This window comes from Chiloscyllium punctatum, chromosome 6 (assembly GCF_047496795.1).
Source record: "Chiloscyllium punctatum isolate Juve2018m chromosome 6, sChiPun1.3, whole genome shotgun sequence".
NCBI classification, from domain to species: Eukaryota; Metazoa; Chordata; class Chondrichthyes; order Orectolobiformes; family Hemiscylliidae; genus Chiloscyllium; species Chiloscyllium punctatum.
The window spans coordinates 49,765,793-49,784,373 of NC_092744.1; the positions used below are offsets into that span (position 1 = coordinate 49,765,793).

At 41.1% G+C, this 18,581-nt stretch overlaps 1 protein-coding gene and 1 long non-coding RNA gene across 15 annotated transcripts in view; one reads left to right on the forward strand and one right to left on the reverse strand.

Moving 5' to 3' along the window:
* The window catches only part of nlgn1 (neuroligin 1), a 689,649-nt gene that overhangs the window by 145,847 nt on the left and 525,221 nt on the right, over window positions 1-18,581 (reverse strand). The window lies entirely within an intron of this gene.
* The window catches only part of LOC140478948 (uncharacterized), a 31,053-nt gene continuing 29,530 nt past the window's right edge, over window positions 17,059-18,581 (forward strand). The window contains exon 1 of the long non-coding RNA XR_011960908.1: window positions 17,059-17,107. This is a non-coding gene — a long non-coding RNA (uncharacterized lncRNA). The remainder of the gene's footprint in view (window positions 17,108-18,581) is intronic.

Here is an 18,581-nt window from a genome sequence, read left to right on the forward strand (position 1 = left end):
ACAGTAGGGATTCTATGTATCTTTTGTCAGCAATACTCAAAGGAAACTCCAATCGACTTTTTGAACAAGACATCTGGCCATCTATTCAGCATTTCTGCAGAGTCTTTCTTTTTATGATCTGAACTAGGTTTTACAATGGAACACAAGAACCTGCTAAAAAGTTTTGAGCAGCCTGATTATAATGTCACCACTGATCCAGTGGAATTCCTGTCAGGTATGAAAACTCTAGTGTCTGATGCTTAATGCATGTTTTAAATACTTCATATATACATAAACAGATGTCACCTAAATTAAGCACTCTGAAGAGTTTCTCAAGTAAACCAAAAATCAAATAATAACAAAAACTGTACTCTCCATATACATAGTTCTGAATCTATTTAAACCGTTCTACCAGTTTAAAGAAATCAATAAACTAAAGGGAGGACGTCATTGTCCTTCTCCACCCTGCCAGACTATATTTCACCACTTTCTCCCCAAAAATAATTTTAGCACTTTAGAAACTGAAATAATTCAAGTAGGTGGAAGAATCTTTACATTCTGGAAAAGTCCCACAGGAATGGAAAATTGCCAATTTAACACTTTTATTCAAAAACAGAAAGAGAGGGAGAAAAGGTAAGGGAATTTGTCTTGCAAGACAAATTCCCAGCTTGACGAACAGAACCACAACAACAAGCATCCGAGCTACAAATCTTCTACCAAACTTTGAAGAGAAAAGGTAACTCTAGACTAATTAATTTAACATCTGTCATTGGGAAAATATTAGAGTCTGTAATAAAGGATGCAATAGTACAGAATTTGGAAATACATAAAATAATCAGAGTCAGCATGGCTTCATGAAAGAGAAATCATATCTGAAAATATATGAAAATCTTTTAAGGAGATAACAACTAGGCTAGATAAAGGGGGACCAGTAAAGCTCCTGGCTTTGCATCTCCAATTGGCACGACAAGACAACAGCAATATGAGCCTGGTATCTCTGAGAAGGCAAAGCACAAAACATACAAGGTGATGCAAGGCCAGAAATTTGTATACATCCAGGTAGGGTTAAAATGAGTCAGTGCTATGACAGCATAGAATCATCGGAATGAGCTTAGGGCTGTAGCCTGATCCAGTCCATGAGCTCGATGCATGTCACCGCTGCAGCATTACAATGATAACTACTGAAGCTGCATTGAAGTGCAAAAGCAACACGTGACTGAATTGGCCAATAGAATTAGATGATGTTAACATTGAGATGAGCCTTGCCATATTTATCTTACGATTCTGATCAGATTATGCTGTAGGCCACATTGCTCAGATCCCTATAAAATATACCAAGAGTGTTGGAATGAGGGTACATTTTCAGAATAGCAAATGTAGTTAATGCAGTGTCAAAGGCATCAGTGCTGGGGCCAAACTTATTTACAGTATATATTAATGACTTAGATGAGGGAAGTGAATGTAGTACCACCAAGTATTTTGGATGACACAAGAACAGGTCAGAGGGTAAGTGGTTAGGATTAGACAAGACAGAAACAAGTTAAGTGAGTGGAGTAAAATTTGACAGATGCAATATGTCAGAAAATGTGAGATTATGCACTTTAGCAGGATGAATAGAGGAGCTGAATATTATTGAAATGAGGAAAAGTTATAGAAAGTTGCAGTACTTAGGAATTACGAAATTCTAGCATACAAGTTCAACAGACAATAGAAAAGACAAATGGAATGCTCACCTTTGAATTTAAAAAATAGTGAAGTTTTGCTACAATTAACCAATGCACTAGTTTGAACATACTTAGAATACTGTAGAAAGCTTTGGTCCCCTTACCTAAAGAAAAATATACTCATATTAGAGGTTGTCCATTGAAGGTTTACTAAGTTGATTACAGGTACTGAGAAATTTTCTGATGAGGAAAGATAAGTAAAAAAGATTTGTGGTCCCTGGAGTTTAGAAGAATTCGACATGAGGTGAAAATGTCTTGCTGGAAAAGCGCAGCAGGTCAGGCAGCATCCAAGGAGCAGGAGAATCGACGTTTCAGGCCCTTCTTCAGGAAGGAATGCTTCTTTCAGGCTCATGCCCAAAACGTCGATTCTCTTGCTCCTTGGATGCTGCCTGACCTGCTGCGCTTTTCCAGCAACACATTTTCAGCTCTGATCTCCAGCATCTGCAGTCCTCACTTTCTCCTCGAAGAATTAGACATGACCTAATTGAAACATGAAAAATTGTTAAGGGGCTTGACAAGGTAGATGCTGAGAGGTTTTTCCCTTGTGAGAGGAACTAGGACCAGACAGCACAGTGTAGTGAATTGTGGAAATCCTCACCTCAGAGGGCTGTAGTGGCTGGGTTGTTAAGTATACTCAAGGCCAAGATAGACAATTTTTTAATCAGAAAGAGTAAAAAGGTTAAAGAGATGAAGAAAAGAATTGGGGTTGAGGATAATCAGATCAGCCATTATCTCATTGAATGGTAGAACAGACTTTATGAGATGAATGGCCTACTTCTGTGCCTGTGCTTTATGATCTTCTGACAAAGGCTATGCCATATTTCAAATAATTTGTCCTCTTCAATTGAGTGGTAATTGGCTTGAACATAATTCCTTTCAATAAAATTTATAAAAAGTGAGTGAGTTTTTCCTGTTCAATTACTTCCCGATCAACTAATAGCAACACTTACCCATGGTTTCCTTTAGTTCTTTCTGACTTACTGCCCTCTGCAATATACCTCTAAATACATATGAGAAGAACAGACAGTTTTGTAGGTAGAAATTCAGTTAAAATGATCAATTTTATCAAAAGTATCAAAACTGAAATATAATACAAAAAATGTCAACAAAACAAAAACACAAGTGTTTTGGGTCTTTATGTAAAGTGCTGATATTGATGTTTGAAAATATCAATTATTCAATTAATTTGATGGAATTTAATATCAAGTTCAGAAAGGGCCAAATCTCTGCACAAACCTAGGACTTCACATTATTTTGAAACAGTTACACCAATGTTTTCCTTCATGAATGAACTTGCATCAATAAACGATTTTACTTCTATGTCAACATGCATTATGTTGTTAAGACTTCATTAATTTTGGGCCCGATTTTGATTGTCATTTTAATTCTCTAGGCTCCTTTCTGAGGTGGTTGGTTATTTAGCACGATCTGGCACTGGTACAATGGCATTTTTGTTCTGATGAATCGAGTAGGCTATTGATTTTCCATCTTCAAATAAATTAGGTTGATTTTTACCATTCAATCATGATATTAGGTGTCGATTATTTTGAATTCTCTGGTCTGACGGAATGTCAACACCTCTGCATATATGCTTGCATCAATAAAACAACAATCTACTAAAAGTCCAAAGTCCAATTTTTTTGTTTCCAATACAAATTATAATAAGTTATTTCCTACTTATTGCTGTTGACTCAAAACTGGGTGGGAATGTAAGTTGTCAAAGGGATGCAAGGAGGTTTCAAGAGGGCCTTTAAGGGCACAGAATGGGCTGGAACATGGCAGAAGGAATACAATAAAAATGTGTGTGATGGTTTAAAAAAAAGGCAAAATATTTCTAAGATGATGTGCAGTTGGGAAGTGCAGGTGCATATAAAGGATCTGGGTATCCTGTCTATAAATCACTACAAGTTAAAAAATCAGGTGCAGAAAACAATTAGAAGGGCAAATGGTCTGTTGACATTCATTTGAAAGGGTTTTGAGTACAGATGTATCGATATCTTGTTGCAGTTGTATAAAGCTTTGGTGAAACCTCTTACGGCATATTGCGAACAGAATTGGTTTCCTTATCTATACTTGTCATAGAGTGAATGCAGCGGAGGTTCAGCAGTTAATCTCTGGGTGGCAGGATTATTTTATGAGGAGAGATTAAAACATCTGGGTATGTATTCTCTCGAAGTCTGTAGAATCTCACTGAAACTTACAAAATTATTATATGGAATGACAAGGTTGGATATAGATAGGATAGTTTCTCTTGCTGATGATTTCAGAACCAGGATAAACCAGCAGGCCACTTTAGAATGAGGTGAGGAGGAATTTCTTCATTCAGAAGGTGGTGAATCATTGGAATTCTCTACCTCAGGGAACTGGGAATGTTCAATTATTCAGCAGGTCCAAGGAAGAATTTGACAGCTTTCTGGAGACTAATGACATTAAGGGAAATAGCGATAGTGTGAGAAAATGGCATTGAGGAAATGATCAACCATGATGTAGAATGATGGGCAAGCTTAATGATCTGAATGGTCTCTATCTGTTCAAATTTCCCTACTCTAACACCTATAATTCCATTAAATTATTTAGCTCCACTGATTTCAAATTTCCATTGAGAGTGTTGTGCTATAAAAGCTCAGTAGGTAAAGCAACATCCGAGGAGCAGGAGAACCGACATTTCGGCATAAGCCCTTCATCAGGAATGAGGCTTGTGGGCCAGGCGGTTGAGAGATAAATGGACGAGGGGTGGGGCTGGGGGAAAGGTAGCTAGGAGGGTAGATGAAGGTTGGGGGGGGGGAATGAGATGGGTCGGAGAGGAGGGTGGAGCAGATAGGTGGGAAGAAAGATGGTCAGGTCAAGAGGGTGATGCCGAGTTGGAAGCTTGGGACTGGGATAAGGTGGGGGATGGGGAAATAAGGAAACTATTGAAATCTACTTTGATCCTGTGCAGTTGCAGGGTCCAAGGTGGAAGATGAGGCACTCTTCCTCCAGGCATCAGATGGTTAGGGATTGGCGATGGAGGAAGCCCAGGACCTGCATGTTCTTGGTGGCGTGCGAGTGGGAGTTAAAGTGTTCAGTCATGGGCAGGTGGGGTTGGTTGGTGCAGGTGTCCCAGAGATGTCCTCTCAAACTATCCACAAGTTGGCATCCTGTCTCTCCAATGTAGAGGAGACCACATTGGGTGCGACAGATACAGTGGATAACATTGGTGGAAGTACAGGTAAATCTCTGTCAAACGTGTAAGGATCCTTTGGGGCCTTGGACAGAGGTGAGGGGGGAGGTGTGGGCGCAGGTTTTGCACTTCCTACGATGGCAGGGAACAATACCAGGAGTGTGGTGTGGGCTGGTGGGCGGTGGGAAGGGGGGCTGTGGATCTGACAAGGTAGTCACAGAGGGAATGGTCTCTCTGAAATGAAGGTAGAGATGGTAAGGGAAATAAATCCTTTGTGGTTGGGTCTGTTTGAGGGTGTTCCTAATGTTGGGGTTGTTTGGAGGTCCGCCCCTCCAATTGCAACAAAGATCCCACAGCTACCTGGACTACACCTCCTCCCACACTGCCTCCTGTAAAAATGCCATCCCTTATGGCCAATTCCACCGCCTCCGCCGCATCTGCTCCCAGGACGACCAATTCCACCATAGAACATTCCAGATGGCCTCCTTCTTCAAAGACCGCAATTTCCCCTCCCATGTGGTTGATGATGCCCTCGAGTGCATCTCCTCCACTTCCCGCACCTCTGCCCTTGAATCCCAACCCTCCAATTGCAACAAGGACAGAACCCCACTAGACCTCACCTTCCACTCCCCCAAACTCCAGATATATCGCGTCATCCTCTGCCGCTTCTGCCACCTACAAACAGACCCCACCACTAGGGATATATTTCCCTCCACACCCCATCTGCATTTTGGCGAGACCATTCCCTCTGTAACACCCTTGTCAGATTCACATTCTCCCCCCTTCCCCACTCCCACACCAGCCCACACCCCAGTCGTGTCATCTTTCCCTGCCAACGCAAGAAGTGCAAAACCTGCACCCACACCTTCCCCCTCACCTCCATCCAAGACCCAAAGGATCCTTCCACTCCGACAGAAATTTATCTGTGCTGTATCTGTTGCACCCGATGTGGTTTCCTACAGCCTGGGAGACAGGACCACCAACTCGCGGATAGTTTCACCTCTTTCCTAATTTTCTCTTAGCCTCCCGGCCCACATTCCTGATGGAGAGCTTATGCCTGTTTTAAAACTTTGTTTGTTTTCAAATCGAGTAGTCAATCTAGCTATCTTACTCAGAGTAACTTTCACTGTACACTTATCAAATCAAATTGCAAAGTTATGGTCTGGGACTGGCTACTTAAGAATCTTTTGAGTGGTCTGGCTTTGTCCATAACACTGATGAAGGGCTTATGCCCGAAACGTCAATTCTCCTGCTCCTCGGATGCTGCCTGACCTGCTGTGCTTTTCCAGCACCACACTCTCGACTCTGATCTCCAACATCTGCAGTCCTCACTTTCTCCTATTTGATTTCAAATTTCCATCAAGTTGTTTGACAGTAAGCTATTGAAAATTCAGAATAGTTTTCATATTTTGTTTTAAAGCTTTGATGATAATTGGTTGAAAACAATTGTGGGAACAAACTTGTTTATTTCTTCTTGTTTTCAGAAAGAATAATTCAATAGGTTAACCATTTTGCAGAAATAGGTTTGGCACAAACAAATAATATATATATAATTGTCATTATTTCAATACAACCTATTTTCAAAATACTAACAGTATTGATAATTTAACATTAGCTGGCACCTTGATGCTATTATATTTTAACAAGCAAGGTGTGGGAGCAAGGAAATAACAAGGAAGGAAACAAAATATGTGCACACCACTGGCTGCATGGATACCCAATTGCAACCGCGTACATGATGCAGAACTGGTGTAAAATTCAATGAAATAAAAACAAGGTTCAAATAAATAAGTTGAGAGGTGAATTGTAAAGAAAAAAGAACATTGAACATAGAACATTACAGCGCAGTACAGGCCCTTCGGCCCTCGATGTTGCGCCGACCTGTCATACCAATCTGAAGCCCATCTAACCTGCACTATTCCATGTACATCCATATGCTTGTCCAATGACAACTTAAATGTACTTAAAGTTGGCGAATCTACTACCATTGCAGGCAAAGCATTCCATACCCTTACTACTCTCTGACTAAAGAAACTACCTCTGACATCTGTCCTATATCTATCACCCCTCAAATTTAAAGCTATGCCCCCTCATGCGCGCCATCACTATACGTGGATAAAGGCTCTCCCTGTCCACCCTATCTAACCCTCTGATTATCTTAAATGTATCTATTAAGTCACCTCTTAACCTTCTTCTCTCTAACGAAAACAGCCTCAAGTCCCTCAGCCTTTCCTCATAAGACCTTCCCTCCATACCAGGCAACATCCTAATAAATCTCCTCTGCACCCTTTCCAAAGCTTCCACATCTTTCTTATAATGCAGTGACCAGAACTGTACACAATACTCCAAGTGCCGCCGTACCAGAGTTTTGTACAGCTGCAGCATAACCTCATGGTTTCAGAACTCAATCCCTCTATTAATAAAAGCTAATACACTACATGTCTTCTTAACAACCCTGTTAACCTGGGTGGCAACTTTCAAGGGTCTGTGTACTTGGACACCAAGATCTCTCTGCTCATCTACACTACCAAGAATCTTACCATTGGCCCAGTACTTTGCATTCCCGTTACTCCGACTAAAGTGAATCACCTCACACTTGTCCTCATTAAACTCCATTTGCCACCTCTCAGCCCAGCTCTGCAGCTTATCTATGTTTCTCTGTAACCTACAACATACTTCGTCACTATCCACAACTCCACTGACCTTAGTGTTGTCTGCAAATTTACTAAACCACCCTTCTACGCCCTCATCCAGGTCGTTTATAAAAATGACGAACAGCACTGGACCCAACACTGACCCCTGTGGTACACCGCTAGTAACTGGACTCCAGGATGAACATTTCCCATCAACCACCACCTTCTGTCTTATTTCAGCAAGCCAATTACTGATCCAAACTGCTATATCTCCCACAATCCCATTCCTCTGCATTTTGTATAATAGCCTACTGTGGGGCACCTTATCGAACACCTTGCTGAAATCCATATCCACCACATCAACCAGTTTACTCTCATCTACCTGTTTGGTCACTTTCTCAAAGAACTCAATAAGGTTTGTGAGGCACGACCTACCCTTCACAAAACCATGCTGACTATCCCTAATAAAATTATTCTTTTCTAGATGATTATAAATCCTCTCTCTTATAACCTTTTCCAACACTTTACCAACAACTGAAGTGAGGCTCACTGGTCTATAATTACCAGGGTTGTCTCTACTCCCCTTCTTGAACAGGGGAACCACATTTGCCATCCTCCAGTCTTCTGGCACTATTCCTGTAGACAATGACAATTTAAAGATCAATGCCAAAGGCTCGGCAATCTCCTCCCTGGCTTCCCAGAGGATCCTAGGATAAATCCCATCCGGCCCAGGGAGACGTATCTATTTTCACACTCTGCAAGATTTCTAATACTTCTTCCTTGTGAACCTCAATCACACCTAGTCTAGTAACCTGTATCTCAGTATTCTCCTCGACAACATTGTCATTTTCTAGAGTGAATACTGTCGAAAAATATTCATTTAGTGCTTCCCCATCTCCTCTGACTCCACACACAACTTCCCACTACTATCCTTGATTGGCCCTAATCTTACTCTCGTCATTCTTTTATTCCTTAAACACCTATAGAAAGCTTTAGGGTTTATCCTGATCCTATCCGCCAGCAACTTCTCATGTCTCCTACTGGCTCTTCTGAGCTCTCTTTAGGTCTTTCCTGGCTACCTTGTAACCCTCAAGTGCCCTAACTGAGCCTTCACATCTCATCCTAATATAAGCCTTCTTCTTCCTCTTGACCAGAGATTCCACTTCCTTCGTAAACCACTGCTCCCGCGCTCTACAGCTTCCTCCTTGCCTGACAGGTACATCCTTATCTCGGACACACAGGAGCTTTCCCTTGAATAAGCTCCACATTTCTAATGTGCCCATCCCCTGTAGTTTCCTTCCCCATCCTATGCTTCCTAAATCTTGCCTAATCGCATCATAATTGCCTTTCCCCCAGCTGTAACTCTTGCCCAGTGATATACACCTATCCCTTTCTATCACTAAAGTTAACATAACAGAATTGTGATCGCTATCACCAAAGTACTCACCTACTTCCAAATCTAACACCTGGCTGGGCAAAAAAAGAATATGAGCACGGAATGGCTGTTAGAAGGGAACTGAGGAGTCTTCTATTGGTGTCAAAATGGTACACATACAGAAAGAGGCTGGGTGAGGACAAGGTAATACATGTGGATATGCAGGATCATTTTAGATTACTTAATGAGTACTTCATATCAGCATTTCCTAAGGAGCTGAGTGTTAATAGAAACTATTCAAAGCAGAGATGGTGGTAGCAATAGATGGGATGAAAACTGAGAGGTAAGGCATCATGGAAAGGCTGGCTATGCTTAATTTGGATAAGTCGCCTGCTTCAGGTGACTTGTATCACATGCTGCTGAAGGAAGGGGATGGATATAACAGCAGAGTTCCATAATTTTCCAATGTCCCCTAGAGACACCAGAGGATTAAAGAGTGGAAAATGTGATTTACTTATGTCTAAGATATTAGAATGCAGAGTAAAATTTCAAACTTTGCCAATGGTTCCAAACTTGAAGAAATTACAAATGGTGATGATGATACCAGTCAATTGCAACACGACCTGAAAAGCCAAAGAGAATAGGGAGACAAATGGAAGATTGTATAATACAAAGAAGTGTTAGGTGATATATTTTAAAAGCAAGTATAGAGATAAGCATTATATAGTTAATGACACAGTTTTAGAGTATGCAAGGGCAGAAAAGAAAACCTGCAGACGTATTTAAAAATGGTACAGCATATTCAAGAGTAATTAGCAAGGCATATCAAACCATGAGTACTATAAACAGAGATATTAAGTATGAAATTAGGGAAGTTTTGTTATTCTGAACCTTTATAACTTGAGTGTTGTGTTCCATTCTGATCATGACACTGGGTTCAGAGAAGAATTACAAGAATGGTTGCAAAAAAGGGGAGTTTTATTTCCAAGGTTAGGTTGGAGAAACTAGTTTTGTTCCCTTAGGAGTAAAGCAGATTCAGGGCAGATTAATTAATCACTTCACAGCAAAGGCACATCTAAACAATAGTAATCATAAAATGAAGTAATTTCACTTTTAGTTTGAGGTAGAGAAGAGTAAAGGTTTTAATTTTAAATATGGGCAAGTATGAGGATGAGAATAAAGAACTGGATGTAGTGAACTGGGTCAGCGGAGATGAGTGACAGATATTTAAAGAGATACTTCATACATCTCAGAAAAGATATATTCCAGTTCAAAAAAAATCTCAAGGGAAAGGATGAGTGGTTACTATGGATGCTAAAGATTGTATGAAAGTGAAAGAAAAAGCTTACAGTTCCATAAAGATCAACAGCATGTCAGAAGTTTGCATAGAAGAAAAGTGAAAGGTGTCATGAAGAATAACAAGGAGAAAAAAATAAGAATGTGAGAGAAAGCTGGCTGGAAATATGAAAGCAGACTATAAGAGTTTCTCCAAATGTTTAAAAAACAACTTAAAGTGAGCATTGATCTTCTAGAGTCTGTGGAATTAATGGTTACTAGGAAAATGGCAGGTGAATTGCACATATAGTTTGCATCTGTTCTCACTGCAGCGTATATAAGTAACATTCCAGAAATAATTACAATAGGTAAAAAGGAGTACGAACTTGAAACAATTATAATCATCAGGAAAAGGTACCAAGAAATTTATTAAAACTAAAAGCTGACACCCCCAAATTCCGGTGGGCTTCATTTTGTTATGAAAATGCTTCAAGTTTAATATTTCTTGGAGGACATAAATTTTGATTTATTTCAGGTTTAGTGGAAATACCTGGAGTGATTTTTTAAAGAATATTTGAAAGGTCAGCGAGGCTTCCAAAAATCATATGAATGCGGAAAACAGTTTGTTCTGCTGTGGACACCTTTCAGGGGCTGTTTGAACATTAACTGGATCGAATGTGCTCAGGTAACTGGAATTACTTACAAAGAAAGAAGCCTGTGAGGAATGATTACTTAGAAATCTCTCTCTAATTTCTGAAAAGAACACTCTTGTTAACTTCTGGGTGACCTTGCTCTTCTAAAAGAGTGACTCCAGGAACTTGTCAATACTGCATTTCCTGAGCAAGTATATCTGCTAAGATTTCAAAGATAACAGCGTGTGGTTAGTGAATTGACCACGTGTCTGAAGATCAAAATGACAGGCTTTGGAATATTCTATGCTTTATCCTGGCAAGAAGCAATCACTAGTATGCAACAGGGATTGGTGTTTGAGCCTGAACTATTTACAATCATGACTTAGTCAAAAGGACCAATATATGTGATTGTTCTATTTCCTGATGTCACAAGGACAGGAAAGAGTGTAATAAAATCAGAAAGTGCTGGAGAAGCTCAATGGGTCTGGAAGCATCTGTGGAGACAGAAATTAAGTTAACATTTCATGTCCAGAATTACTTCCTCAAAACAGGGAAGAGCAGGAAAATGGTGTTTTTATGCTATAGACAGAGGGGGAGAAGGAGGAAGTGGAATAAATTGTGGGGGTGTCAGAACAAAAGACAAGGGCAATGGTATTGGTGATAGCAATGTAAAATAGGTATAAATGCTAGCAGTGAAAAGAGGAAAATGGGTCTGCTCTGCTGGGAACAAAACCAACAAGACAAAAAATAATTATTAAACTAAATATCAAGGTGACTCAAAAATGATTTTTGTGATTTGCTTTTCCAGGATGTCATGGTACATTGCATCAAGGTATTGTTTTAAGATTACTTTAAAATAGATTAATTAAAGAACATTCAAATATAAATGAAACCTACCAGTTCACCTGGAAAATATAGGATACCTCAAGTTCATTTCATGTAGTAGCGGAATTATTAGTGAAAGGAATATGAGTTCTTGTAATGCATTCTTTGTAAAAGAAAAATACCAGATTATTTAACAGTTTTGCCGTAATGGAGTTATTATGTTCGTACATTTTGAGTACCTCACCATCAACGATATTGGCCTCAATTTTGTGATTGCAATGAAAATGGAACGGTCAGTGTTTATGCCATTATAACCGTGAAACTGGCAGTCACCTCTGACATTTGCACACATGAAGTTAAGTTTGAAAATTCAGAAATTAACAACAGTAGCCCCATGCTTCTTCGCAGGATGCATTGTTGAAGTTCCCAAGTCTTGAAGTCTTTAAAATTAGTGAATTTGGCATGAACTTTCACTTCCATTATTAATCTCAATGTAGTAATCTTTGGAAAAATTACACCTTGCTCAGTATTTGGGATTTCAATGACATACTAAGTGATATTTGCTGCTAAACAACCTCCCCAGTTGTGAACAAAAACTATTGTAAGTATTTGAAAGGTGTCAAGATGCTGTAATTTACATTATTTCCAAAGTTCATAATATTTTAGCTTTTACTCTAATCCTGTGTGAATACTCTAACCTTTATTTCAACCTGTGTAAAATGATCTACAAGTGAACGATAATCAGCATAGGTTGCTTTCTCGTTTGCTGTCTTTGAAAATTCTTGAATACCATGGGCAGCTTATCCTGCTTGATGACATCGAGAGATTTCATCCAGTTGGGGTAAAAATACAAAGCAGTAGTCTGGCCACTCTTGGATCCTACTGTTGGACCTGGCCTAAACTGCAGAGTTGGTTTCTTACTGTACTTGAGATGCTCCTGGTACTGTAATAGCATATCAGTAATATCTAATAGAAATCCTGGATAGTAGGAGTGGCAGAATGCAACAAGTGAAAATGAGAAAATGGCGCTTTATACAACAAGAAGCATTATTTTACAGCTCCCAAAGGATGCATCATGATATTTTAAGAAATAATTCCTCTAGCCACCTGCATTCTCCAGCAACTTGTAATCATTTATCAAGCTCATAATTTCTGCCTACTTGCAGCAGCCAGTAGTTCTTTAAGATCTATCAGAAAGTCACTGGCTGGATTTTTTTATGGAAGACTGGAAATTAGCAAACACACATCCTTGACTTCGGAACTAGATGCTCTCCTGCATTAGAGTTTTCTTACCGATACTGAATCAAATGGGCTTCTGTTGTAGCTGGGTTTCATCCTATTATGCTGCACTATTATTAATTATGACAGACTTCTATCCAAGGCTAGATCTGAAATGTAGTCCCATGTTACAGAAGATGGATGTACTGGTCTTGTATTCCATAAACAAAATCTCTGCATAAGTTAAGGGTCACCAAGTGATTTCCTGTTTACATTCCAAGCATGTTCTAAACACCAGAAATCGCTGGTATTAATTAATTACCTTAATACATAATATTTTAATTGTGGCATTATAACTGGTTTTGAGCCAACATCATTACACGTGTCTTCAGAAATAAATCCATGCTCCCTCATTACTTACAAAATCAGAGAGATTGTACAAACCATCCTCTACTAGCTAACAACCCACCTTCCCAAACCTCAATTACAACCTGCCCCACATTTGGCAGAGTCTGCAGATCATACACTGGATTTATCAGTCATTTCAGAATTTATAAAGACAGAGTGGACGAGTCATCCTTGAATCTAAGGGATTGCTTAAGAACAGGAGATTACCAGAGACAAAAGCAGATTCTATGTCAACACTTAAAAAGAGTTTAGATGGATAATTGATGGCAAAGACAAATAAAGGAACAAGGCAACTTGATAGAGACATGAGATTAGAACAGATTCTTGTGAGGAGGAGAAGCACTCCATACTTCTTAACCACTCCACCCTACAGGCACTCTGCCTCTATTCCTGATGAAGGGCTTTTGCCTGAAATGTCGATTTTCCTGCTCCTCGGATGCTGCCTGAACTGCTGTGCTTTTCCAGTACCACTCTAATCTAGAATCTGGTTTCCATCATCTGCAGTCCTTGTTTTTACCTCCACAACAGCCCAACAAGCTTGTTATGTCTTGTAACTTTTAAGTAATGCAAGTCAATGTTATTTCACCCTGTGAAAACACAGAACTGCTTGTGGCTCAAATAAGAAGAAAATCTAAGCAGGATTATTCAGAAGCTAATTTCACCAATAAATTGTAGAGAGAAATTGAAGGCTCAATAGTTCGCTATTAGATCAGTAGTTCTACGAACCATTTAGTTAGTTATTTAGAAGTTATACTCTTGTGAGAACGTTGATGAAAAGCCACAATTCTTTCTTCAATTTCTTTTCTACTCTTTCATGGGACACTGGCATTGCTGGCTGACCAGCACAAATTGCCCATTCCTAACTACCGTTAAACTGAATGGCTTGCTAGGCCATTTCAGAGGGCAGTTGAGAGTCAACCACATTATTGTGGCTCTGGAGTCACATGTAGGCCAGACCAGGTGAGGACGGCAGATTCACTTTCTTGAAGGACATTAATAAGCTAGGTGGGGTTTTTCAACCATCAGCATAGTCATTTTTTTTAAAAATTGGGTTTAAATTCAGCCATCTGCCATGATGGGATTCAAACCCAGGTTCCCAGTTGAGTTTCTGGATTAATAGTCTAGAGATATAGTTAGCTGAAAATGTGTTGCTGGAAAAGCGCAGCAGGTCAGGCAGCATCCAAGGAACAGGAGAATCGACGTTTCGGGCTTATCTTCTTCAGGAATGAGGAAAGTGTGTCCAGCAGACTAAGATAAAAGGTAGGGAGGAGGGACTTGGGGGAGGGGCGTTGGAAATGCGATAGGTGGAAGGAGATCAAGGTGAGGGTGCTAGGCCGGAGTGGGGTGGGGGCGGAGAGGTCAGGAAGAAGATTGCAGGTTAGGAAGATAGTGCTGAATTCGAGGGATTTGACTGAGACAAGGTGGGGGGAGGGGAAATGAGGAAACTGGAGAAATCTGAGTTCATCCCTTGTGGTTGGAGGGTTCCTAGGCGGAAGATGAGGCGCTCTTCCTCCAACCGTCGTGTTGCTATTGTCTGGCGATGGAGGAGTCCAAGGACCTGCATGTCCTTGGTGGAGTGGGAGGGGGAGTTGAAGTGTTGAGCCACGGGGTGGTTGGTCCAGGTGTCCCAGAGGTGTTCTCTGAAACATTGTGCAAGTAGGCGGCCTGTCTCCCCAATATAGAGGAGGCCACATCGGGTGCAGCGGATGCAATAAATGATGTGTGTGGAGGTGCAGGTGAATTTGTGGTGGATATGGAAGTATCCCTTGGGGCCTTGGAGGGAAGTAAGGGGGGAGGTGTGGGCGCAAGTTTTGCATTTCTTGCGGTTGCAGGGGAAGATGCCGAGAGTGGAGGTTGGGTTGGTGGGTGGTGTGGACTTGACGAGGGAGTCACGAAGGGAGTCACGAAGGGAGTGGTCTTTTTGAAACGCTGATAGGGGAGGGGAGGGAAATATGTCCCTGGTGGTGGGATCCGTTTGGAGGTGGTAGAAATGACGACGGATGATACGATGTATATGGAGGTTGGTGGGGTGGTAGGTGAGGACCAGTGGGGTTCTGTCCTGGTGGCGGTTGGAGGGGTGGGGCTCAAGGGCGGAGGAGCGGGAAGTGGAGGAGATGCGGTAGAGGGCATCGTCGACCACGTCTGGGGGGTAATTGCAGTCTTTGAAGAAGGAGGCCATCTGGGTTGTACAGTATTGGAACTGGTCCTCCTGGGAGCAGATGCAGCGGAGATGAAGGAATTGGGAATATGGATGGCGTTTTTACAGGGGGCAGGGTAGGAGGAGGTGTAGTCTAGGTAGCTGTGGGAGTCGGTCGGTTTATAGTAAATGTCTGTGTTGATTCGGTCGCCCGAGATAGAAATGGAAAGATCTAGGAAGGAGAGGGAGGAGTCTGAGATGGTCCAGGTGAATTTGAGATCGGGGTGGAAGGTGTTGGTAAAGTGAATGAACTGTTCAACCTCCTCGTGGGAGCACGAGGCAGCGCCGATACAGTCATCGATGTCGCGGAGGAAAAGGTGGGGGGTGGGGCCAGTGTAGCTGCGGAAGATGGACTGTTCCACATATCCTACGAAGAGGCAGGCATAGCTAGGGCCCATGCGGGTGCCCATGGCTACTCATTTGGTTTGGAGGAAGTGGGAGGATTGGAAAGAGAATTTGTTCAGGGTGAGGACCAGTTCAGTCAGTCGAAGGAGGGTGTCAGTGGAAGGGTACTGGTTGGTACGACAGGAAAGGAAGAAGCGGAGGGCTTTGAGTCCTTCGTGATGGGGGATGGAGGTGTACAGGGACTGGATGTCCATGGTAAAGATAAGGCGTTGGGGACCGGGGAAGCGAAAATCATGGAGGAGGTGGAGGGCGTGGGTGGTGTCCCGAATGTAGGTGGGGAGTTCTTGGACTATATCTCCTTAGAGATATAGTTAGGCCACTTGGCCATAACCTCCCTAATATAAAGCCGATGGTGATCTTTGCCCTTTGTTCATTTCTCCATGCTGTGCAGTCTTACATTTCTTTCCTTCAATTGCTTGTTCCTTCATGTTCAATTTCATGAATATTTTCTTCTTGATTGATATCCCTTTAATATTTCTTCAGTCACCTCCTTCAGCAAGTCCTCATGCCTTAGAATATAGCTAATCTTATCTCATTAATTTATTCTGATGATGCTTAATTACTTTTTATTCTCCACCATTGGGAATTTTTTCATGCTATTGTGTTCTGTTCAACAAACTGGCTCCATCTTTCTCTAGAACCACATTTCATAACTTTCTAGCGTTTGGATGTATGCTTTTCTGAAATTTTAGGTTTCAGCCACATGCAATGAGATAAAAACCAAAAGAACTGCAGATGCTGTATATCAGAAACAAGAACAGAGGCTGCTGGAAAAGCTCAGCAGGTCTGCCAGCATCTGTGACGAAAAATCAGAGTTAATGTTTTGACTCTGGTGACCCTTTCTCAGAGCTGATGGTAGCTAGGAAAATGTGGTTTATATGCAGATGATGGGTTGGGGGGTGGGGGTAAGGAGTAAATGATAAGTTGGGGTAGAGACCAAAGAGAGAGAAGAACAGTTGGACAGGTAAAGGAGTGAATAACAATCTGGCTAGGAGGGCGAATAGCTGTTAATGGATTCTGTTAGTGGCTAACAATAGGTAATGTGTAATGGCAGACTATGGGATAACAAGGCATGGTGTGTGAAGTAGGGGGCTAGGACATGGGAGAAATCAGGCCCTAAAATCAAACATTACAAATTATTTTTGATTATGTTTTTAAGTCTCTACATATTATGCAAAACAATTATTTATATGTTTGAAAAATGCTTTCTTTGTTTTGCTATTCTAGGTCAGATTTCTACATGACAGGAATCACCTTCCGACCAGAGGATTCCCAGGTACAGTCTGTTCCAGTATTTGATCATTTATCTTATCCTCTGCTATCCAAATATTATTTCTTCTGATTTGTATAACTTTTGTCTTTTTCACATGAGTTTTCACTCCATACATTTTCGCTGCTGCACTCATTCTAATGTTATGAAGATGTGGATGTACAATACCTTTAAGAGAGTTAAAAGCTCGCTAAACTACCTAACAGCACCAAGTGTTCTGAACAAGATATTACATAACATGTGATTCATTAGCTAGTGTAGCTGGTTGCCTGGAAACAACAAAACAGATTCGAATTAGACCAATCAGTTTAAATTAGATCCCAAAAAAATACCAAACCAATCAAGTTTGAATTTAGTAAATTGACAATCTTAAAAGCCAATGACACAATCCGATGCTTTGACGGTATAAGACCGGGGAAAATTAAATAGTGCAAGGAGAACTGCCATGCCAACAGCATGTAGAGACTGCCTGAAAAATAGCTCTCTTAAAAGTACCTTTATCGATCAGTGAACTGTGAAACAGAAATCTCGAAGAAGAAAAGAAGTCTGAGGAAGAGAAGATTTGACATCTGGCTAGCTTTGTAAACTTGAATTTTTGGTAAACCTTAATTAGGGGGTTTTACTGGACTAGTATTGTAGAAGGGGAAGGTAAACGATAGGCTGGGGAAAGATATGTAAATAGTTGTTAGTTAATTATTCTCTGTTATACTTTAAGAAATAAAGTTGTTAAGTTTTACTTGTCCTCTCGAATTTTCACAGATTACTGCATGGGATAAACCTTTTCGGTGTTGCTGGTTTAAATTAAGCAGGAAGTATTATGACATGGGGTAAACCTATCAACTTGTATTTTGTAAGTTTTCTGCTGTGCTAGCGAATTTAGGGCCTGGTCATCTGCAAATCTTACCACCTTGCATAAATGATTTTCTGTTTTGATACTTCTCTGTACATCACTAATTGCTTCTTTCATCACCGTTTCTACAAATAATATGAACGAGTAAATAGTCTTGTCTTGCCCATGCCTGCTTGCAACACACTGGCTCAGTGGTCAATACTGCTGCCTCACTGCTGCCAGGGACCCGGGTTTCAATCACTCTTGGGCAATTATCTGTGTGGAGTTTACACATTCTCCTCATGTCTGTCTAAGTTTCCTCTGGGTGATCTGGTTTCACCTCCTCACCCCATAGTCCAGAGATGTGCATGTGAGGTGGATGGGCCATGCTAAATTACCCATCATTTTCGGGGGTGCAGGCTAGTTGGATTAGCTATGGGAAATACAGGCTTACAGGGAGAGGGTAGAGGGGCGGACCTGGGTGGGATGCACCTCAGCGGGTCGGTGTAGACTCAGTGAGTCGAATGGCCTGCATCTACACAGTAGGGATTCTATGATGATGATATGAGAGCCATGATGTGGTGGTGCTGGTGTTGCACTGGGGTGGAAAAAGTTAAAAATCACACACAAAACCAGGTTTTAGTTCCACAG